The sequence below is a fragment of the Pan paniscus genome, chromosome 3 (assembly GCF_029289425.2).
Source record: "Pan paniscus chromosome 3, NHGRI_mPanPan1-v2.0_pri, whole genome shotgun sequence".
NCBI lineage: Eukaryota > Metazoa > Chordata > Mammalia > Primates > Hominidae > Pan > Pan paniscus.
In genome coordinates, this window is record NC_073252.2 from 145220984 (window position 1) to 145245308 (window position 24325).

The following is a 24325-nucleotide window of genomic DNA, read 5'->3' on the forward strand; positions in this document are numbered from 1 at the left end:
CTGCTACTATATTTTTATTTTTCATGAGCTTTCATTCCTTAATAAATGCTTTTAGTCCTTTAACAAATATTTTTATAAGACTCTTATTTTTGTTTTATATATATAAATCGCCTTCTCTCTCTAAGGATATTATTATCTTTCTCTCCCCCATCCCCCTGTTTCTTTTACAATTTTGGGGATCCCTGCACTAAACTTTCTCTTCTGATTTTTTTTTTATTTTGGTTTTTGTCTTCACATTACAACCTTCCTCTTGGTGAATACTTCATATTTAAAGGTCAGCCACCAAAATCCTTACTGGAAGCTCTGTGTGCATGGTTTGCCAAGGGACAGGCTCCACTGTAGGATGCTTGGTAGGGACATGGCAGGGATGTGGCCATTCGGTGCCCACAGATCTCCCCCCCACTATCCTGCCAGTGTCCCAGAAACACAACAGGAAATGAAGTCAAGGGAGTCTCACAGTTAAAATGTAGACTTTCATTAAATCCTGTCTCCACATGGCTTCAATCCCATCTTTACCTGCCAACAGGCACATTTTTATTTGTCACAGTTTGCATCCTGATTGATCCTTAGAAACACACGGTCATCATCAATGTGAAGACTATGGAGTTAGGGTAGGCCTGGGAGCTTTATCGTAGGGTGGAAGGGAAACAAACCAGAGGATACCCTCAGTGCACTAAGACCATGGTTAGAGGAAGCAGAAGAGGTGCCAGAATCTGAGGGCAGCAAGAGGTGAGAGTAGCATGCAGGAGAGAAGGTGCATATGTGCACTTTGCTAACTTTTATGCTCGTCCTCATTTACTCACTTCCAATGGGCCAAGACAATTGACTTTTAATTCTCTCTACCCACTCCCATCTTGCTCTGTCTCATGGGGCAGAGAAGTGGCAGGGAAAGTAATTCTAACTCAGGGAGTTTACACCACAGGAATATGCCCATCTGATGGTCAACTGTGAACAGAACTGCTTACCGGGAGGCTCTATCATGAACATGCCTGGTTTAGCAGAAATTCTGCTTGTGATCTTATGGTTCATTTCCCCAAATAATGTCATCAAAAAATATAATGGATAATCACTGTTGTGTAAATGAACTGCAATTTTAAAAGGCATAATAACAGACCTTGTGTATTCCGACCATCAAAAGGAATGTTCCCAGCCCTCCTCCTATTTCTCTTGGAACATCAGCAAACTGAATTTCAAGGGAAGTATAATAAAAAGATCTTAAGTTATCCTGCAGACATGAAGACATGGGAAGTTGGCTATAAAATTACATTTGGGTATTTTTTCTTATTCCCTGTTCAAACTCTGTCCAAAATATCTCTATGAAATAGGAAACTTTCTTCCCCATTCCGCCTCTGCACTCTGCATGTCTAGAACTAACTAGCCTTTTATAAACTCTCCCCTTTATTCCCCACCCCAGCCCTAAATACTCAGCAGCATTAGAGGCTCATTATTCATTGCCTTCACTGTTAAGAAAAAAAAATTGAACCCATAGCAAAGAGCTTCCTACCACTGCCAAGATAAATTGTGATCAATCACAAAAAGTAGTACATAATCCAAGAGAATGAGTTTCAGCAGTTTCAGAGAAAACCAAGATGTGTAACCAAATAAACACAATATGCTCCTAAATACCTGGGAATCAAATTTGTAATATAAAAGGCACAGGTGTCTTAGGAGTTATTGATTAAACCCCAAACTGAAGTTCATATGGTATTTCAATAGCAAGAACCACGAGCTGTTTTCCCTTGCTTCTCCTTTTCTTTCACTTTTTTCTCCCCCCCCCATTCTTCTCTGGATTGAAAACTGAGGGACAGTGTTAACTAATGACGATGTGAATTATAATCAAATCACATTCACTGTTGGGGTATCACTAGAATACCCTGATTCTTTTTTCCCTTAGACTTTTAAGCATGGAAGATGTGGTCCATATGTTCATTCCTTTGTTCTGCATCTTGATCATAATTCATGGTCCTGCAATCTAAAGAGTATGTTACAGGCTCAACACTGGGGCACTCAAAGCAAGTTCTGTTTAAAAGATGTGTGGTGGGTCAAGCCTGAATAATCCAAAGGAACTCCAAAGCATAAACTAAGGTCATAAATGTTTAAGGAAACCTAGCCTTGAGTTTTCCCATAGGACAGGGGGAGGGGAAAGAGAAATCAAATAAATTCCAGCTAGATAAGCAGTCTGAGTGAGGGACAAGAGTAGTGGGGGAATGGGGAAAAGGAGATCATAAAGCCAGGAAAGAGAAAGGTTCATTAAACTCGAGTTTGAAAGGAAATTGTATAAGCAGTTAATAAAGAGATCAAAACACGAGGGGTATGTTCCCAGGACCCTGGGCAAGTCAGCATCTGGCAGCTGACTTGTATATGGTAATGTGAACAAAGTAGATATAGAAAACACAGTGGCTTAAGAATTCCAGAGAGTTCAGAGCGGACATTTTCTGTTTCAGCATTACTGAAATTGTGAGAGATGCAACATAGCTAATTCTTCCATTTAAAAAAATGAAATATTTCCTCCTGGACAATGGCAGTCAAGTTATAAGAGCATTGTTCGTAAAAAAATCTAAAAAGTCTTTTAGGAAATTTAACTAACAAAATTAAAGAACAATGTATTCCAGATTATATTGTCATTCTTGACCCATTCTAAACTTGTTATTTTTCCTCTGTGTCAAGCAGCTCACCCTAGGCAGTTGTCGGTAGGAGAGAATAATATGCAAAGGTTCATGGCCAGAAGCTGCAGAATAACCAAAATACCACATTAAATTTTTCTCATGAGAATCCTGCAAAATGCATGTGCAGGAAGCATTTTAGCAAATGTATGTAGGAAAGAAGATTCACCACATAAGCCACTCTTCTCTCTGCAGGAAATGATAGTCCAATATCAACAATGTTTCCTGAAAGCTGACCCCTTAGTCAGAGGAGTCCAGCTGCTCTTGTTAACAACAAAACTATGATTTATCTCTCAAGGATGTAAGGGAATGAAAGGCAAAACTGAGAAAGTTATGACTTATACAGATGAGGTTGATCCCATGGGACAATGACTTTCCCACCATTTCTAGCTTCTGTTTTATGCATTCTGGTACCAAAACATATCTCAGGGTCATTCTGGTGTGAAATGCCCCATCGCTATCCTGTTACTTCACTTTTTCAGCGTAGTGTTTCCTTTAGCTAGAAATTCATTAATTAAATTGCTTTAATTTATGAAGTAAACATTTTTTGCCAGAACAAGATTCATTGTATTTGACTGTATATTTGTTTTCTTGAACGTGTACTAATTTGCATGGGGTAAGCCATGTTTCCAAGCATGCTGAATAATTTTTCTGGAGCACAATTCCCAATCTCACCTTCCCTTTCATGTTCATTTCAAAAAGAAAGAAGAGAGTTTCTGCTTGAGAAGGCAAATGAATGTAGGAAACAAGAAGTAGAATCCACCCAACTCCAAAAAATCCATGCCCAAAGATTCAGTTGATAGGCCAATATTTTTGTCTCTTCTTTTACAAGTCATTATCAGATTCCCTTTCCTAAGTTACTATAACACCCGTCTTTCTGGAATGTGAACAGTAAAAAAGTTCAGGTTTTACTAAATTTTTTTGTACATTTTACCTCAGTGAAAAAAAAGGAGAGACAAAACAAATAAACAAATGGAGATCAGAGAATTGGGTTTGTTATTGTAGTTGTATTGTTTTTCTACTCTTTAGAGTAGGTAATAGGATCACACACCCTAGACCTGTTGTCTCCATTTTATACACCCACAATACTCAACCACAGCATGTATGTTTACTCATAATTATATTGTGGCTCTTCACAGCATAAGCCATCAAAAGAAGGTCAAATTAGTTTTAATGTTGCATGTACTATATTTTATTTAATTTTTTAACTGGAAATCTATGTAACTGTTAATTAACCACAACATTTTCTTAACCAGGACACTTCAATGTATGTACATATTTCATACTTGGGAAAAGTAGTCTAAATTCAGTCATAACACACCCACAGAATAGTTTTAACAGGTAAGTAGATCTTGTAAAGAAAATAGATTTTCAACAACCCTATCAACAAGCCAGTCACGAGAGACCATATGTTGTATATTTCTATTTACGTGAAATGTCCAGACTAGGTAAATCTACAGAGGCAAAAAAGTAGATTAGTAGTTGGCAAGGGCTGGGGGTGGAAAGTGGGAAGAATAGGGGACAATAGGAAGTGACTGCTAATGGGTATGAGGTATCTTTTTTAAGTGATGAAATATTCTAAACTTAGATTTTAGCAATAGTGCAAAATTCTGTGCATATAATAAAAAGCATTGAATTATATACGTTAAATGGGTGACATGTATAGCATATAAATTATGTCTCCTGTATTAGTCTGTTCTAATACTGCTATGAAGAAATACCTGAGCCTGGGTAATTTATAAAGAAAAGAGGTTTAATTGACTTACAGTTCCGGATGCCTGGGGAGGCCTCAGGAAACTTACAATCATGACAGAAAGGGAGTAAAACACATCCTTTTTCACGTGGCAGCAGGAGAGAGAAGCGACGAGCAAAGGGGGAAGCCCCTTATAAAACCATCAGATCTTATGAGACTCACTCACTATCATAAGGACAGCATGTGGGTAACCACCCTCACGATTCAATTATCTCCCACCGGGTACCTCCCACAACACATGGAGATTATAGGAACTACAGTTAAAGATGAGATTTGGGTGGGAACACAAAGTCTGACCATATCATCCCCATAACACTTTTTTAAAAATATCCTCTCAGAGGTTTAGTTTCCTAGAGCTGCTCAATATATGGATGGGTCAATAAAATTCAAGTGAGAGGGAGCCTTAAGATGAATCGCCTTTGCTTTACCCTGCTCTTTCTTTGGCAGTGATGTTTGTTGAATTTCTGTTTCCCTCTCTGCTTTCAGCCCATGGACTTGGAGTTGTGTTTCTCCATCAGTTCACTAACTTTGCTTTGAATTTCTGGCTCTCCTTAAAGTAACACCCAGTCCCCCTGTTCGAATGTCCACTGATCACTGACCTTGCCTCCTGGGTCTCATACAAAGTCTGACACCAGAACACATTTTGGCATCCTTGATCAGCACACTCCTGGACTTTGTCAAGTGGAGTGTCAGTCTCCTCCCAGAAATGCTAGGTTAGAACCAAGGTGGGGACTCTGATGGACCTCAGGCCACACTCTTCAAGCAAAGAAGACTTGGCTTGATCTTGTGACAGCCACTTGTATTTAAATGAGACGCTGGGAAACATATGGAGACCTACACAAGGGAATACCCAAAAGCTTCTTAGGCATTACACTGACCTACATAGTATACGGTTTTCCATTTGGGCTGAGTCACACTGCCCCTGATCAGGATAGATGTTATAGGGAGATGGAACAGAAGGCAGGGAGTTCACAGCAGTACTATCTGGTACCCCAGCATCAGGGATGTCTCCAGCTGCCCGTGATATTCATGTAGGCCCTGGAAGCACCGCTTCATATAGTGATTGTTTATTTAATGTCCAAGTTTGGAATGGCTTAGAAAAAGAAAAAGACCTAAGAGCTTATATGATCTCATGGAAAGATAGAAGTCAGACATGTGGTTTTCTTGGGTTCTTCAGCTTTTCCCAATTTTCTCCACCCCACATTCAGAGCTCTATTGGCCTTCATCTGCAGAATCTCTGTAGGAAGCAGTTTTGAAAGGCACTGCTGAGTCACTGAGTTGTACTGTGGTCTGACTCTCTGATACTTTAAATTCTGATTTGAAGAAATTGCTTGAAAGCACTGATATCTTTTTCTCACCGCTGGCAAATGGCAAAGTTTTCACTGACTGAAAAGCAATGTTTCGTAAGTGAAAAATATAAGAATCAATTTGTCCATCATTCCATTATCCTGCCCAAACACTTAACAATTAAGGGACAGGCCAGAACGCTTCAGTTAATTACATAAAAGGTTTTTTTTTTATTGTTTGTTTTTAAGTTAGGTTTAAAGAGTCCATGAGCTGCTGACAGTCTAAGAAAAATTCTTTCAGGCATTTAGCTGGAAGTTGTCACAGTTTGAATGGATGGTTTATTCAAAATGAAGATTAAATTTCTTTATAGCAATTCTAGTTTCATGGAACTTTAAATCTTAAAAAATTTAATGAAACACCCTAATCTTATAGAAAATAAAAGTAGGAGCCAGTGAATAGAAGTGACTTGCCCAAGTTCCCATAGCTAAATATATGGCAAAACTAGGAATAGAAGGACCCAGGTCATCAGACTGAGGAAACAGGGCCCTATTTTACTTCAGGATGTGCCAATAATTTATGATGATGTGAATCTTCTGAAACTTACACATGATTCAAAGACACTGGGGAGGTGGGAAAAAGTGGATTTGGAAGGGATGAGGAAGAATAAGAGGATCAAATAGCATCTTTATTCAGGCTCCCTGCAATGGTTGAAACAGAGAATATTGTAAAGAATATTACATGACTTCCTGAATCAAAAGTAGCATAGCCCTGCTGGCAGCTAAGGAAGCAGGGAAATAGAAATCCCAACACCTCCACACTCAGCGCCTGGAAAATGAGAACCTAAAGCTTACTGTATTAGGATAAGGACAAGCCCAAAATAAATCATGACCCATGCCAGCCTTAAACAGTTACCATAATCTCTTACACTTGTGTATTTTTCTCTTATATTAAAAATAAGAATCCTAGTTGTATGCATTTATATTTGATATATAAATATACATTTGCCCTTAAAGGGTCATCTACTATAAAGGAAAATTTTTTAAAGAATTGCAAGGAAGAAATACAGTACGCTACACTTCATTAAACCATTCTCTTGATTTCCTGGAGATCTGACCTAATTTCTCTTTAGGCCTATTAGAAAATGACATCCTTCCATTGGCAGAAACTGTCTAACTACTTTTTGTTATGAGCTATTTCCAACATTGCTGATCTGTAATTCTACAGAGCACTTTCATGAGGGCAGAGGGCAACTGTGAGTCATAGAGACTCTGGGAGGAAAGCAGAGCTCTTTGTCTGAATAAGGAAAAGTTCGGTTGTTCCTTAGGTTTCGGGCATATCAGCTATTGCTGTCATTGGGAGTGTTTCCCAGAACTGAAAGTGAGCCTTTTAGAAAGGTTTGACACCAGGCAAGTGCTCTCTGGGGCAGGAGAGCTGCACTTTTCAGTGATAAGTACAAAGCCTAGGTTCCCTGATGAATAACAGCTTGATGATACTGGGTTAAGTTACTGAACTTCTCTATGAAATTACATCAGCCATACCATTAGGATGTTTGGACCATTCAATGAAGTAAATACATAAATGTACATAGCCCATCACCTGCATAGATTATATCTTCCATAAGGAATAGTTGCCTTCCTTCCTCTTGGCTAAGGGAATTGGAGGTCTGGCTATACTGTTGGAGAGAAGAGTTGTACCACAAACAGACTCCACTGAAACCATGTGGACTTTGGGAAGACTGGGCCCAAACCATAGCTCAGAAAGAACATTTGGTGAAGGAGCCCAGGTCTATCCAACATGACAGCCAGTCTTCTTCATGGTCTAGCCTAGTGCTATTCAAAGTGTGGTCCTTGGCCCAACTGTATCGATATCATCTCAGACCCTCTAAATCTGGATCTCTGGAGTAGGGCCCAAGAATCTGTGGTTCTACCAGCTCTCCAGGTGATTCTTTTGCACGCTCAAGTTTGAAAAACACTGCTTTAGACAAAGTGTTCCTAGCAAACCCAAGAGGACAGGAAGACATGGATCAGGGTAACAATCAGATTTTCAGGGGCTCAAGCCAAGGAGGTTTTAAGAAAAGGTGTAACAAATGACTGCTAGGAAGCCTCTGGGAAAAACCTTTAGGAATCATGTAACAATTGTCAATTTTATAAACACTTTCGTTCACTTAGCAAACATGAATCCATATGCGCTTATTAATCTTCTAACCAGAAGTGAGCCACTGAGTTTTTCACAAATTGGCTGGACAGGCTGATTCCCAAGACAAGAAGAGACATCCACAAAATCCTTAAATAAAAAGAGCCTAAGCGCTCATTTTTGGTGACAGCAAGCAAAGAGGGAGATGGGAAGACAGCATTTTACTCAGTAGTCAGTCGTAGGAGGAAAAGAACCAGGGAATGGAAGCAGTCCAAATCCCTAAGGCTTTCAGAAAGCAGGGGGAAAAAATAAAAGCTAGACATGGGACTGAAATCCAGAGGTTGAGACATGACCCATCAGGCACATAACTGGCAGCAAGCCCAGCAGCGAGGCTCCCTCTTAGGAACTAAGCATCTGCCTGTTTTCACGTCTCTGCAACATACTAAATTATCTGTTAGCAAGTAGTTACAGCATCCACAAAGATCAGGGACACAGGACACTTAGAAAATTCAATTGTGTATGTAAATATTTACCTAGCTACTTCCTTGGAGTCTACAGACCTGTGACATTTTATTGGCAGACAGACTTTATGATTTCAGTGTGCCAGTGTATTTTATCAGAAATAAGTGAAAAAAAAACTCAAAACAACTTGGAAAATAGAGATGTTCAAGTCAAGGTTTATCCACCAATGCCTCTGAAACTGGAGGGGCTTCAGTGCAGACCTTTAATCCACAATGCCTGATTCTGAAGTGGCATGTCTGTGTAAGAGAATTTAATATCCTAAGGATCCGCCAGCCTCTTCTATTTAAAGTCAGGGCCATTGATCCCCTTTTTAGGTTGACCCCACCAACCCTCAGGATCTGGATGCCATATAAACATTAACCAGAAGAAATCAGTTGCGTATCTCAGGTAGATTTATCTTCTAGGTAATCTTATTCCTAGACACGCTTTTGCTTTTAGTTTCATTATATTTACTTTGCCTTTGCCCTGCTCTTGTGGCCAGTGCCCTCTTTGTGTTTTATCATGAACCTGCTATGTGCCCACCTCAAAGCTGGACACTGTGGTTCAAACATTTCCTTCAGGAAGCCACTAGTCCACTTCCTGTTAGAAAAGATTCTGAACTTCTTTCCCAGATAAGTTGAAGAACCTGTTTTCTGACCTGATTAGAAATTGAAAACTCAATCAAAAGATTGGCAAAGAAAATTGTGGAAATCTATGAAAGTAGAAAAAAATGAAAAATACAAGAGAAAAGAAAAGAAACTTGAAGGACCAGTACCGAGAATATAATATCTGAACAACAAGTTTCATGAAAAAGAGGACAAAAAACATTGAGGGAGGAAATCATCAATTAAAAAATTTAAGAGAATTTCCTAGAACTGAAGAACATTGGTCAGAACGTCAAGATGGATGGAAACAGAGTCACACCCAGGCACCTCACTGAGAAATTTCAGAACACTAGGGGTAAAGGGAAAAACAAACACAGTTCCAGAGAGAGGGGGGGAAATCGTATGCAGAGGAACCAGAAAATGAAATAACTTCTAAAGATACAAAAAACAACAGAAAACTAGAAATTAATAGAGTAATGCCTTCAAAATTCTGAAGGGAAATTATTTTCAATCTAAGTTTCTATAAACAGCCACACCATTATTCAAGTGTCAAAGCAAAATACAGCTATTTTCAGATATTCAAGGGCTCAAAAAAATTTGCTAAAGTGATGAAGGTCTTCAGGCTCAAACAGTGAAAAGTACAATTATAAATAAGCAAATTTAAAATAAGACAACCCCAGGGAATACAGAAAGTTATGTGGGGAAGGAAAAAAATATATACATGTGCATGGTTCATTTGTGAATAAAGTACAGAGGTAATAATAACATAAACCTGTCTACTGATCTAACCAAAGTTACAAGAGGTCAGGGGAGTAGGAAGAAGGATTGTGAGGTATTTGGGATGAGTGTGTGTGTGTGAGAGTGTGTGTGTGTGTGTGTGTGTGTGTGTGTGTGTGTGTGTGTGTTGTGCAGAAAGAGGAGGAAAAGAGCTGAAATCATCATCTTCCAATGTGGGAAGTCAATAGATAATGTCTAAAACTGGAGGGAAAAATATTGAGGAATAGAAATAGTGAGATATGGGGCCCAGGCGTGGTGGCTCACACCTGTAATCCCAGCCTTTTGGGAGGCTGAGGTAGGTGGATCACTTGAGGTCAGCAGTTCAAGACCAGCCTGGCCAATGTGGCATGGTGGCACACACCTGTAATCCCAGCTACTCGAGAGGCTGAGGCAGGGGAATTGCTTGAGCCCAGGAGGCAGAGTTTGCAGTGAGCTGAGATTACACCACTGCATCCCAGCCCAGGTGACAGAGCGACACTCTACCTCAAAAGCAAACAAACAAATAAACAAATAAATAGTGAGATATTATTCAGAAATATGGAATAAAATGCAAACATCAAAAATCACCTAGGAGTTATAATTATTTGCTTCTGCAGAAAGACAGGGAGGCAAAGCGACATGAAAGTATTGTTTTTCATTACTAAGTTTTAGAGCTTTTTGACTCCTAAATGTATGGACAATTATAATATTGACTAAAATAAGCAGAGGAGACTGAGGCCAAGCCCTGCTAATAAACAGGAGGGTGGTTAAGACATGGTGTCTGAAGTTAGATCACCTTAATTCACATCCTGGTTTTGTCCCTGACTAATTATATGACCTTGAGTATTTTAACCCCTATAAACCTCTGCTCCCTCAACTTCAAATGGGGGTTGTAAAAATATTTACATCAGAGAGTTGCTTTGATGTTTAAATGGTAAAAGGACTAGGAAGCGATTAGCAGTGCCTGGCATATTATAAGCATTCTTCCTTTCGTCCAACAAATATTGAGGATGTCGTCTATGCATCAGGCACAGCTGCAAGCATTTGGGATTTATCAGTGAATATAAAGTATTTCTGTCCTCATGGAACTTAGTAGAAATTAATGGGGAGAGATAGACAAGAAACAATCAACATAATACTAAGTGAATGATACAGTACATTGAAAAATGGCCAGTGATGCATGCTATGGAATGAAAAGATCAGGGAAAGGGATATCAGATTGCTGGCAAGGGGAGGAAGGTAGTGCCTGCAAATTTTACCTACATTGGTCAAGAAAAGGCCTGGTGAGAAAGCAACATTTGAGCAAAGACTTGAAGGAGCTAAGGGACCAACAAGTGAAATATTTGGGAGGAGCATTTGTAGGCAGAGGAATAGGTAACTCGAAGCCTCTAAGGTGGCCATGTGCGTGGCCTGTTTGGGAAAGAGTCACAAAGCTGGTGTGGTTGGAGCCAAGTGAAGGAAAAGTAGCAGGAGACAAGGTCAAAGGGGAATGGGGCACCAGAGAGAGCAAGAAGAGCCTTGAAGACACGAGCAGGATACTGAATATTACTTAGAGCAAAACAGGGAGCCAGGACTTGACAAAACAGGTTGCAGGGACTTGAGCAGGCTGATATGATCTGATTTGCCAGCTCCTGTTTTAGAGATAGCGCATAGGCAGGAATAGTGGGAGCCAGGAGAGCTGCACAGCGGGAGGTGCCCACAGTGTTCCAGTAAGAGCAGGTGGGGCTCAGACCAACACAGTGGAGAGAAGTCATTCTATTTTCTATACCACTGAATACATTTTAGCTCTTATTATCATTTACCCAAGATTACGCAACAAGTTCATGGCAGAAGTGTGAGGCATGCTGCAGCTTCCCCATCTTCTTCTGAATAAAGAAAAACTATAAATGGAAAATTGAAATCAAAATACATATTATTTTGTCCTTATGTACATTAATAAAATCAGTATGAGATGCATTTCTCCTCAATCATAAAATCTCTGTTATTCTATAGCTTACACTACCTTGTACAGTAAGTATAATTCAGCATTGCTGTGGGTAAAGATTTATTCATTCATTGAATCTTGATAATCAAGATATGGCCCCTACCCTCAGATTGCTTAACCAAGTGCTGAGACAGAATAGACGAACATAAAGAAACAAAGCACACATAAGAAAGTGGCCAATGCCACAAGCTGATTCGGTTGCTCTAGGAAGTCCAGAGGAGGGCAGTTACTGCTCTTAGCTTGGGGAAGGGTGAGGAGGTGGTGTGCTGAAGCCTCCATGGAGAAGGTGAGAGATGTAGGATCATTCATATTTGGATATTTCAGGATGAGGCAGAGGGGCTGGATATTCCCAGAAGTGGAAAAAAAGGCATGGAGACAGAACATTTCCATGTAAATAAGAAAAACAATACTTTTTTAAGTTTAGCTGGAGCACACAGCATGGAAAAAGGAATAATGAAACCATGAGAAATAAGGGTGAAAAGGTTACTCAAAACCAAATTAAGGAGGGTCTTAACACTGCCACGCAGAGAACTCCAAATAAAGATGGTAACAAGAAAAGAAGACAAGAGAAATAAACACTGCACTTAGCCAACACCTTGACCACTGGTCTGTCTATGTAGCTTCCAATCATCAAATTCCTTTTCCAAGATTAGGAGGTGGGCAGAAACAGGAATAAAGTTAAAATTGTCAGCCAAAAATTGATTTTTTTCACTTGAAGGGCTTCTTTTTTTAATTTGAGATTTTTTTACCTTTGGACACATATCTTGATTTGTTTTGCTTACTCTGCCTTATATTATAGTAAATATAATTAGACACTGCAGGCAGGCAACGATGGAAGTTTGAGGCAGGCAATGATGGAAGCCAGGAAACCAGGACAGTGAGAGATGCTCATGGTGTTCTAGTAAGAGAGGATGGGGCTCAGACTAGCAGAGTAGAGAGAAGTGATTGACTTTCTATATTTCTGTACACATGACACCATGCCACTTATCTTACTTTCTAGACTTCTGAATAAATAGACTTTCTTTCTGAAGTCAAGAAAGAAAGGATTGCTCGCCTCCTGCATAGAAGTAGTTTTCCAAGCATTAGGAAAACAACATATCAGTTGATCTAATGACCAGCCTTGTGCTTTGTGTCCATTTTTATGGCAAGTCATGGGGTGAGAACCATGATCAAAACACAATAAAGAAACATTTTCAAATGCTACACACAGTGACATAAGCCTGCAGCCTGACTTTGCACCTTGGTATCTGCACCCCCTGCAATTCAGTTAAACAGTTTTGTTGTTCACATATCTCTTGGACACCCTAATATGTAGAAATGTAGCACTCACTCAAAAGGCTTTGAGATTTTCTGTACCCCAGATTATCTGGAGAGATGTCAATTTTACAGTGGTATTTTCCAGTCTTCAGAGAAGTCTGGCAGTCCCCATTGCTGCCAATAATAACAATAGCTAACACTGATTGAGAACATACTCTGCCTGGCATGTGCAGTCTCTTTTGATCCTTCAACAGCCCTGGGAGGTAGATGCAGTCATCTGGCCCACTTACAAATGGGAAAACCAAGGAAGAGAGAAGTTAAGTAACTGGTCATGGATCACAGAGGTAGAAAGTAAATGAATGAATGAACATTTCTCTCTTCCTTCTCAACCCAGAGTCCAGTGTCTGCCAGCAGTTCTTGCCTAATTCTTCCCTTCTGCATCAGGTGTTCTCCTGGATAAGGAAATGAAGTCCTCAGACTATATTTGTTTCTTTCTATGAAGCAATCTGGATTAGTCTCTCAACCTGGACACTTGTCATATCATCTTGTCCTCTTGCAGTTTTTAGCCTCTTTCAGTTTGAAAAAGCCCTTGACCTCACCTCACACTCCACCATTATTATTCTGTTTTCTTCTCAGAATTTTCACTAGTTTATCTTGAGGGTTTTTTTCTTCCACTACATCTCATCATTTTCAAATGTCAGATTAACTTGTCATCTTGCATGCCCTTCTGGAGACCTTAAAATCATTGTTCATCAAGACCATGCCGGAATCAACAACCCAATCCAGACAAAAACTAAGAATTAAAATATCATTACTGGAATGGGAAAGGAAAATAAGACTCTTCCCCAGCTGCATATACATCTGTGTATTTCTTTGGATGTTGACTTTGAAATGCTAAAACACTCCCACGTGAAAAAAGATCTATCATTTTGTTGTTTATGCATCTGAGTACACAAACGTATGCTTGCAAATGTCTGGAGAACCTGGTTTACAATAGCAAGCTAATTCAACCAACGTGCTGAGAGGCCATTTATTAATTTTACAGAAATTTACAAAAGCATGTATATTACACTTACACATGAATAAATTATGATAATTTTAATGGAATCATTCATCTAAGTAAGTTTGATCCAAATAATCCTTATTCTCCTATATAGGTACAGAATATTTTTTAATGTGCACTTAAATATTTTTGTAGAAAAAGGGAACTGAAGAGCATTAAGCTCTGTTTATATTTCTCTAAATTATCTTCCAAATTCTGTCACTGTACACGCATAAGTACATTTTTATGTTATTGTATCATGCAAGGGTTCTGTTTTGTATTCTGCTTTGTCTTCATTTTATTTAATATTCCTTTGTACTTAAATAGGCCCCATGCTTGACTGGTTTGTGTCATAGAATAGTTATGTGGTGCTCCTTCATGATGCTATTGCTGTTTGCATTTTGTTTTTGCATTCAGAGTTGTATTCTATCTTCTACTATTTTAATCTGAGTTATTTTTAATATCTTCATATAATTTACATTTTTCTATTTAGGGATACCTTCAGAGAGCACAGCTTCAACTAAATGTTAGATTCTTCTAAACTTGTGTTTAAGCAAATTTTAATTGAGAGCTTGACTAAAACACACACACACACACACACACACACACACACACAAGCTGTGGCAAATGAAGAAAACTAAATAAACTCTAACTTTACCCCCCATTCCCTCTAGCACTCCTTAGAGCCTGGTCAGAACATCACTGCCATGGGTAGAGTAACAGAACTGAGACATCAAAATGGAGGAACAGTAGTAAATATTGCATGTGTGCTTAAATTTTGCCAGCCTACTCTCCAAAGGACTATAGCAATTTACAGTGCCGGCCACTCTGTATAATTGTGCCTTCACCAAAGCCCACTGCCATTGTGTTTTACTAAAATTGCACAGTGATGATATTTAAACAGGCATAAAATGTTGCCAAAATGCTGTTTCAATATACAAACCCTCATTTTGAGCAAAGCCATGTATTTTGTCACATGCTGATGTTTTCTCTCAATTTTCTTGTGAGTACACATACTGTCTCATCTCAACATTGAAATGGCTCTTAGTATTGGAATGACACACTTACATAAACATTTATGTAACATGTCTATAATTTTTTTATTATTTTGCATTGCATTCTTCTTATACATAGCATATATTTTTATTTTTAGAGACAGAGTCTCACTCTGTTGCCCAGGCTGAAGCGTGGTGGTGCCATCATAGCTCACTGCAGCCTCAAACTCCTGCACTCAAGCAATACTCCCGCCTTAGCCTCCTGAGTACCTAGGACTACAGATGGCATGCACCACCACACCCCGGCTAATATTTTATTTTTTGTAAAGACGGGGTCTCACTATGTTGCTCAGGCTGGCCTCAAATTCCTGGCCTCAAGTGATCTCCCCACCTTAGCCTCCCAAAGTACTGGGATTATAGGTATGAGCCACTGCACCCAGCCAGCATATGTATTTTGGGAACAAATTTTATCCATTGTTTTGTCATTCTGTTGTTTTCTTTAAAATTTTGTCCTATTATTTGTTACACAGAACTTTTTCAGCTTTATGTATTTAAAGCTGAGGCCCAGACCCAAGGATGCAGGCAGAGCCTAGGAGAGTGGATCACAGCCCGCAGGGACAGTTCTCTGGCAGGATCCCTGGGCCAGGCAGAAGAGACCAGACAGAGAGCTCCACACACAGCCCCTGACATGGAGTCTGAGAGATGCTTTGCTCCTAGTGAGACGGTTTGAGCCAGAGAAGCCAATAAGGGTGCAAAACCGGAAGGGCTAGAGGCCACCAGAGGCCAGAGAGCTCTTGAAAACTCAGAGGTGGATCAAATTGAGACTAGTCTGGGCCAGTTTGAGATGAATTAGTCACTAGTTCTTACCTCTGTGTGGGCTATTATGTGTTTTCTTAAGGAAAAAAAAAAAGCTTAGAATAGGGCAGAAAAAAAGGGAGAAACCTCTGAGAACCTTCTACCTTATCTATGATGATATCCTGTTTCTTCAGTGGTTGGGAATTTATTTTCCAATTGCAAATGTCTTATCTTGTTCCAAAAAGTAGTAGAAAGAGCTTACAGAGGATTCACACAATATAATATACACACAATAATATCAAAGTAGAATTAGGAAATTAGGTCAAGGGAAAATATAAACAGAAGTAGAATGTCAAGTTCAGGCAAAAGAAGAGGAGAGATACACAGTCATGTGTAGCTTAACAACACAGATATGTTTTGAGAAATGCACATTAGGAGATTTCACCCTTGTGCAAACATCACAGAGTGTACTTAAACCAAGGTGATATCGCCTGCCACACCCCTAGGCCGTATGGTGTAGCCTATTGCTCCTAGGCTACACACCTGTACAGCATGTTACTGTACTGAATATTGTAGACAACTATAATACAATGGTAAGTATTTGTGTATATAAACATAACTAAACAGAGAAAAGGTACAGTAAAAATACAGTCTAAGAATCTTACAGGACCACCGTTGTATATGCAGTCCATCATTGACCAAAACGTCATTTTGGGGTGCATGACTGTTTATGCTTAAAGCGAGTCAGGATAAGTGTCCTTCTTGGTTTTTGGGCTTTTCTTTTTGATAAATCTGGAATTCTTTATTGTTATATGTGGTATATTTGTTACTAATTCAGTCCTTCTTTGTACCAATTGACAGTTGTTCCTGAAATATTTAGTTTGTCCCTGCAATGTCCCTGCCATTCTCTATTGTTATGGTGTTTCTGATCTGTCAACTTCCATTATCTTAAAATGGTTTGTAAATACTTCTGAAAGCTCATTGTAATTGCATTTTCTCTTTTTAATCCCATAACATCATTTTTTATAATCCACTTTGTTTTTAGAACAGTTTTAGATTTACAGAAAAATTAGGGAGATATATAGAGACATACTCTGAAAATTGTTTCCTCTGCTATTAAACTATTACATTAGTATGGCACATTTGCCACATTAATGAATCACTGTTGATTCACTATGATTAACCAAAGTCCATACTTTCTTCAGATCTCCTTTGTTTTCCCCTAACTGCTTCTTCCTGTTCTGGATCCCATCCAGTACATCACACTACATTGAATCATCATGTCCCTTTAGGCTCCTCTTGACTATGACAGTTTCTCAGACTTACCTTGTTTTTTATGACATTAATACTTTTGAGAAGTATTGGTCAGGTATTCTGTAGAATGTGCTTCCTATGTACTGAATTGTGTCCTTCCAAAATTTCTACGTTGAAGGCCTATCCCCCAGTGTGACTTATTTTGAGATACGTCCTGTAAGGAGACGATAAAGGTTAAATGAGGGCCTAAGGGTAGGGTCCTAATCCTCTAGTGTTGGTGCCCTAGCTCTCTCCACCATGTGCAGACACAGTGAGAAAACTACCTGCAAGCAAGGAAGAAACCCCTCGCCAGAAGCCAACCATCACTCAATTCATCACTCAATTGGGATTTGTCTAATGTTTGTTTTCTTATGATTAGACTGGGATTTTAAGTTTTGGAGAGGAATACCACAGAGGTAAAACCCCATTTTAATCACATATTGATTGACATGACTTACTGCTATTGATGTTGACCTTGATCACCTGGATGAGGCAGTGTTTCTCAGGTTTCCTCTCAGCAAGGTTATCTGCTCCCCTCGTTCCACATTGTACCTTTTGGGAGGAAGTCACCACGCACAGCCCACACTTAAAGAGGGGAGTTCTGTTCTACCTCTTTGAGGACAGAGTAACTACATGGATTATTTGGAATTCTACTGTATAGGGGATTTGCCTCTTCTCCTGGATTTATGTATTTATTCGATTATTTATTTATGTCAGCATGAACTCATGGATATCTATTTTATCATTTGGTTTATAATTCAATACTACTTCATTTTGTTGCTCAAATCATTCCAGCTTTCACCACTGAGAGCTCTCTCAGTTGACTCCTTTGTCATACCTCAATTAACATACTGCTATCACTGTGGGTTATATTTGTCTGTTTCATTTGAGCACTTCTTTCATTTATGGCATTACTAGATACTTTAGGCTCAACTTACAGATTTCCTTCCCCAGCCCTAGAATAAACCACTTCTCTAAAGAGGTGTAGTTTCTTTTATTGGAGAATGGTATTAGAAACCAAGATCTGGGCAATAGGTGTGCTCACTATTTCTGCGATGTCATTGTTTCAGGGTTCTCTCATCAGACAGAGCAAGAAAATATTTCTATGTAAACTAATCCACATATATACATAGCTATAAATATTCTTAAATGTAACCATCTGTATCAATAGGAAGCTAAACATGAGCTTTCATACTGATGTTGCCAACTCTAATCCATTACCACATGGATCATTCTAGCTTCTTCTCCTTGCTTATCAATGTACTCCTACTCCAACAGTGAGAACCTATTTCCTCCAACCATACATTTAAATAATTGACCAATTCCAGTGTACATGTATAGCAGTATCAGAATTTTTAACCAATAACCCATAAGAAATAACTTTACCAACTAGAGTATAGTACTTATGTACATTTTCTTCTGCTTTTAGTCTTACAGACTGCACTCATTTCCAAAGATACTTAGGTTGGAAACTTTTCCCCCTACCCTTTTAATGAGGTTTTATTCATACATTTGTAATACCATTAGATTGTTTTGTCACATTCTGTAATTCCATCCTGGGATCCCTCAACATCCTAAAGAAATTTTTAATTTTTCTATACTAAGGTTTACTCTCTAAATTCAGTGGGTTTTGACAAATATATAATGTCATGTATTCCCAATGACAGCATCATCCAGAATAGTTTCACTTCCATAAGAATCCCCTATGCTATTCAGCCTTCTCTGTCTTCTCCTATACCCTCAGCAACCACTGATCTTTTAACCTTCACAATAGTTTTGCATTTTCCAGTGAAAATATAATGAAAATCATATAGTATATAGGCTTTTCAACTGGCTTCTTTCACTTAGTAACATACATTTAAGATTCATTCAAGTTTTTTGTGGTTTGTTAATTTTTTTAATCACTGAATATTATTCCATTGTTTGTACATGCTACAGTTTATTTATTCATTCTCTTGTTGAAGGACATTTTTGGCAACTATGAGTAAAGCTTCTCTAAAGGTTTGCATGCAGGTTTTTGTGTGGACATAAGATTTTGAAGCAGTTGGGTAAATACCTAGGAGTGTAATTGCTGGATTGCATGGTTAAGACTAAGTTTAGCTTTCTTTAAAAATACCAAAGTGTCTTCCAAAGTAGTTGTACCATTTTGCATTCCCACCAACAATGAATAAGAGTTCCTGTTGCTCTGCATCTTCATCAACAATTTGTATTGTCAGTTTGGGGAGTTTAGCCATTCTAATAGGCGTGCAGTTGTATCTCATCATTGTTTTCATTTGCGATTCCCTGATTACAAAGAATGGTCTTTTCTTATGCTTATTTGCAATCTACATATTTTCTTTAGTGAAGGATCTGTTCAGATCTTTTGCCTATGTTTTAATTGGGTTATCTGTTTTTTATTGTTGAGTTTTAAGAGTTCTTTGTATATTTTGGACACAGGTACTTTATCAGATATATGCTTTGTTAATAATTTCTTTCCATCCATGGTTTATCTTTTGATTCTCTTAACAGTATCTTTCACAGAGCTAATGATTTGAATTCTAATAAAATCTTATTCATCTAATATTTTTCTTTTGGTGTTACATCTAAAAACTCCTCACTAAACCCAAGGTCACCTAGATTTTCTCCTATGTTTTCTTTTAGTTTTATCCTTTTGCATTTTATACTTAGGTCTATGATCCATTTTGAGTTAATTTTTGTGAAAAGTCTAAAGTCTATATCTAGGTTATTTTATTATTTATTTATTTACCATATGAACAACCAGTTGTTCTACCAGCACCATTAGTTGAAAAGACTAGCCTTTCTCCATTGAATTGTCTTTGCTCCTTTACCAAAAATAAGTAGACTGTATTTTGTGGGACTATTTCTGGGCTCCCTATCCTATTCCATTGAAATTTGTGTGCATTCTTTAATCAATACTATTTTATGTCTTGATCACTATAGCTTTAAAGTAAGTCTTGAAATTGGATAATGTGAGTCCTCAAATTTTATTATTCTTCTTCAGTATTGTTTTGGCTATTCTAGAAGTATTCCCTTTCCATTTAAACTTTAAAATCAGTGTTTCCGTCTCAGTAAAATAGCTTTCTGGGATATGAATTGAGATTGCTTTAACGTGTATGATTTTCCTTGTCCCTGAAAAAGTTCTTTTACCATTTCTTGTAAAGTAGGTTTACTGGTAAGGAATTCCCCCAGTTTTTGTTGCTGTGAGAAACTCTTTATTTCTTCTTCATGTTCGAAGGATAATTTTGCTGGATTTAGAATTCTAGATTGGTGATATTTTTCCTCTCAACACATTAAATATTTAAATCAACTGTCTTCAAGTTTGCATGGTTTCTGATGAGAAGCCCAACATAATTCTTATCCTTGCTCCTTGATAGCGCTGTTCTTTTTCTCTGTCTTCTTTCAAGATTTAATCTTTGTCTTTGGTTTTCTGCAATTTGAACACGATAAGCCTATATGTTGTTGTTGTTGTTTTTGTTGTTGTCATTGTTGCTGTTTTCATATTTATCCTGATTGACAGTCTCTGAGCTTCCTAGATCTGTTGTTTAATCAATTTTGGAAAATTCTCAGCTATTATTACTTCAAATATTTCTTTTTTTTATTATACGTTAAGTTCTAGGGTACATGGGCACAATGTACAGGTTTGTTACATATGTATACATGTGCCATGTTGGTGTGCTGTACCCATTAACTCATCATTTACATTGGGTATATCTCCTAATGCTTTCCCTCCCCACTCCCCTCATCCCACAACAGGCCCCAGTGTGTGATGTTCCCCTTCCTGTGTCCAGGTGTTCTCGTTGTTTAATTCCCACCTATAAGTGAGAACATGCAGTGTTTGGTTTTTTGTTCTTGTGATAGTTTGCTGTACCTCAAATATTTCTTCTGCTCCACTGTGTCTTTCTTCTCCTCAGTATTCCAATTACAGGTATGTCACACCCTTTGAAATTGACCTATAGTTCTTGGATGCTCTGTTTGGTTTTATTTTTTCTTTGGAGGGGGGGCTGGTCTTTTTGTTTGTTTTTTTCAGTCTTTTTTTTCTCTTTGCATTTCAGTTCAGAAGTTTCTATTGACCTGTCTTCCAGCTCACTGATTCTTTTCTTGACTGTGTCCAGCCTAGTGATGAGCCAATGAAGACCATTATGTATTTCTAGCATTTTAAAAATTATTTCTTAGTGTTTTTACTTCTTTGCTTACATTATTCATCTGTTCTTGCCATGTTGTCTACTTTTTCCATTAGAGCCCTTGATATACTAATCATAGTAATTTAAAAGTCTCCATCTATTAATTCCAAAATCTCTGCCATATCTGAGTCTGATTCTGGTGCTTGGATCCTTACTTTGTCTCTTCAGAGTTTATCTGCTTGCCTTTTGTATGACTTGTAATTTTTTTGTTGAAAGTCAGACATGATTTATCAGGTAACGGAAGGAGAGATAAGTAGGCCTTTAGTATGATATTTTATGTTCATCTGGTTAGGAACTGGGCCATGTGCAATGCTTTCTCTAGCTGTAGGTATCAAATTCTTCTAGTGTCCCTCTTTTGGTTTTACCTGTTGTCTTTGAGCTTCCCCTAAGAACACCTCCTCAGACAGAGTCTGTGTCTTTTAGCTCATTGTTCAGTAATGCGCCATTATTATTCTGGATTCCTATTGGTACAGTTGCAAGGTATAAGGGAGAAGTAATCTATGATCTTAAAATTAAATCACAGTCTTTTAGTGGGCTTCTGTCCTTAAGCTATGACTTTCACAAATGTTTCTTATCTTTTTCCCTTCCCTCATGTGACAGTAGCTAGACGGGGCTGGGATAGAAGAAATGCCACTGGTGTAAGAATCTGGATTTCTGATGTCCAAAGCCAGGAGGAGAAGAGTGTCTCAGTTTCAGAAGAGAGAGGCAGAGGAAATCTCCTGCCTTTGCCTTTTTTGTTGGAAACCAATTGGATGTTCCCTGCCCACATTGAGGATGGATCTTCCTAAGTCTACCAACTTCCAGTCTCCTCTGGAAATACCACACAGACACACCCAGAAGCAATGCTTTACCAGTTCTCTGGGTATTCCTTAACTCAGGCAAGTTGACATCTAAAATTAACCATTACAAAAAAATAAAATTTCTTTCTTTATGAACAAAATTACCATCTTTCAGTAGCCTATGCCCCAAAAAGGCTGTAGAACTGATTTAGAGTCAAATCCTTACCATTTTTCTTCAGAGAAAAGAGTAAAGGGAGATAAGAACATTGCTTATAATTTCCAAAAACTTTTATTTAGCTAAGATCCACAAGTTTCAATTTATAACACAAACCCAGAATCAAAAGCTGAAATCTCTGGAGAGTCCATTTAAAAGAAAAGGAAGGTCTGAAGTCACATGTGAATGGGTTTCAGGAGATAGGACTACAAGCCACTTGAGCCAGCTGGTCTTTAAACTATTCATTTAGACTCTATTTTCCTCATTTGGTGCTTACAGTTTTTCTTTGAATAACTCTTTAGGTCCCAAGATTAATACCCACATACTTAATCTTTCTAACTTTATATATGAAAATAAGTAATAGATAAATAGTAACTTATGTGCAATAGTTTTGGGACTTTATCTTATATTCTAAAAATCTGCAAATTAATTTGTTAATTCTAATAGTGTTAGTTATTTACATAATTTCCTTGACTTTTCTAATTTATTTTTGTGTATTTTTATAACAAAATTATTTCTAAAATATTCTCATCCTTCTTTTTATTATCTGGTTTTGTTGTTACATCAAATAGCCATTGCCAGCATTTCAAGTGTTATATTAAATAGCAACAGTGATCAGGCATATGTTTATCCTACTTCTAGTTTAAGAAAATAATTCTCAGGTTTCTGAAGTAAATGTAATACTTCTCCATTCTACATGTAGACTATTAAGAACCATCTTGTACACTTTAGTAGTTTAATCAATGGCAAATTTTATTGAACATCTTCCCAGAATTTATTGAGCTTACTTTGTGGGCTTTTGTTTTCTTTCATATTAATCTAATAAGTGGTATTTTTGTGACATAGAAGCACCACTTTGCTGAAGTACCCCTATATGATTAGAGCATATTGTTCATCTACTGTAAAACTTTTTAACTTGCCTATAAATGTACTTTTTTTAACTTTTATAATTTGGTAGTAGTTTCAAATTTGAATATAGAATTATATTTTCCCTATTAAGTGAATTGACCAACATATTATAGCATATCTTCCAAGGAACATATTTTTAGAAATTTTAGAAATTTGGAATTTCACAGTTATATAAACATTCAAGAACTGTCCATTTTTAAATTGCATAGTAACTTTTGCTATTTCTTCCTCTCTTAACAGCAAATGTAGGTTTCTTAAGTCTTGTGTTTACTTGTATAAATTTCATAATTACTTAACTTGATAACCAAATGTATTAATACAAACTGGGAATAAAGATACAGACATTATTTTAAATGTTTGTGTCATCAATGATCTTTTATGCATTCATGATTTTACTAATATTTACTTTCTTTTTATCAATTAAAACAAGTTTTTAAATAAATCATTTCAGTAATTTACTTATTCATTATTTTGAAGAACAAACTTTGATCTCCAGTGTTGTTTTATTCATTTTACATTTTGTTTATTCCTGCTCTTAGTTTTATTTCAGCATCTTCATTTTCAACTACATAGAATTTTTATAGAAGATCCTATTTTAAGGATAGCTTATGCTATTTCTATAAAAAGGAAGCCAAATAACATCTAATATGCTTAGTAAAGCCTGGTCTTTACTCCTATAAATGTCAACAAATCCATGATACTATATAAAAATGAAATTACCTAAGATGGAGCTAAGTTATCCCACAAGTCAACAAACAATTATCAGACTGGATATTCTACCACTGACCTATTTAACCTTCTGATTCTGGGACAGAAAAAAAAATCCTTTCAAATGTAAGGGATATGTAGAGCTTGTGTGAAAGATTTTTAAAGGAATGATTATATATGAAAGCATGAGTATGCTTTCAAAGGGCTTATAATAAGAATCGATAACTGGATTGACATGATGCAACCTTCTGACTCCTATCAGTCTATACACCACCACCTGGGGAAAAGAAAAACAGCAGATCCTTGCTTCCAGGTGTGACTCACCTCACTCAAGCTCAGCCAATCCTTCTTATTTTAAAGCTGTTCTCTTCAAGGTGCTTTCAAATTTTAATGAGATCTCCAGATGGATATTGCAAAATACCTGTGCCCCTTTATACACTTTCATCATTGGCTCATAAACAACTCTTCTT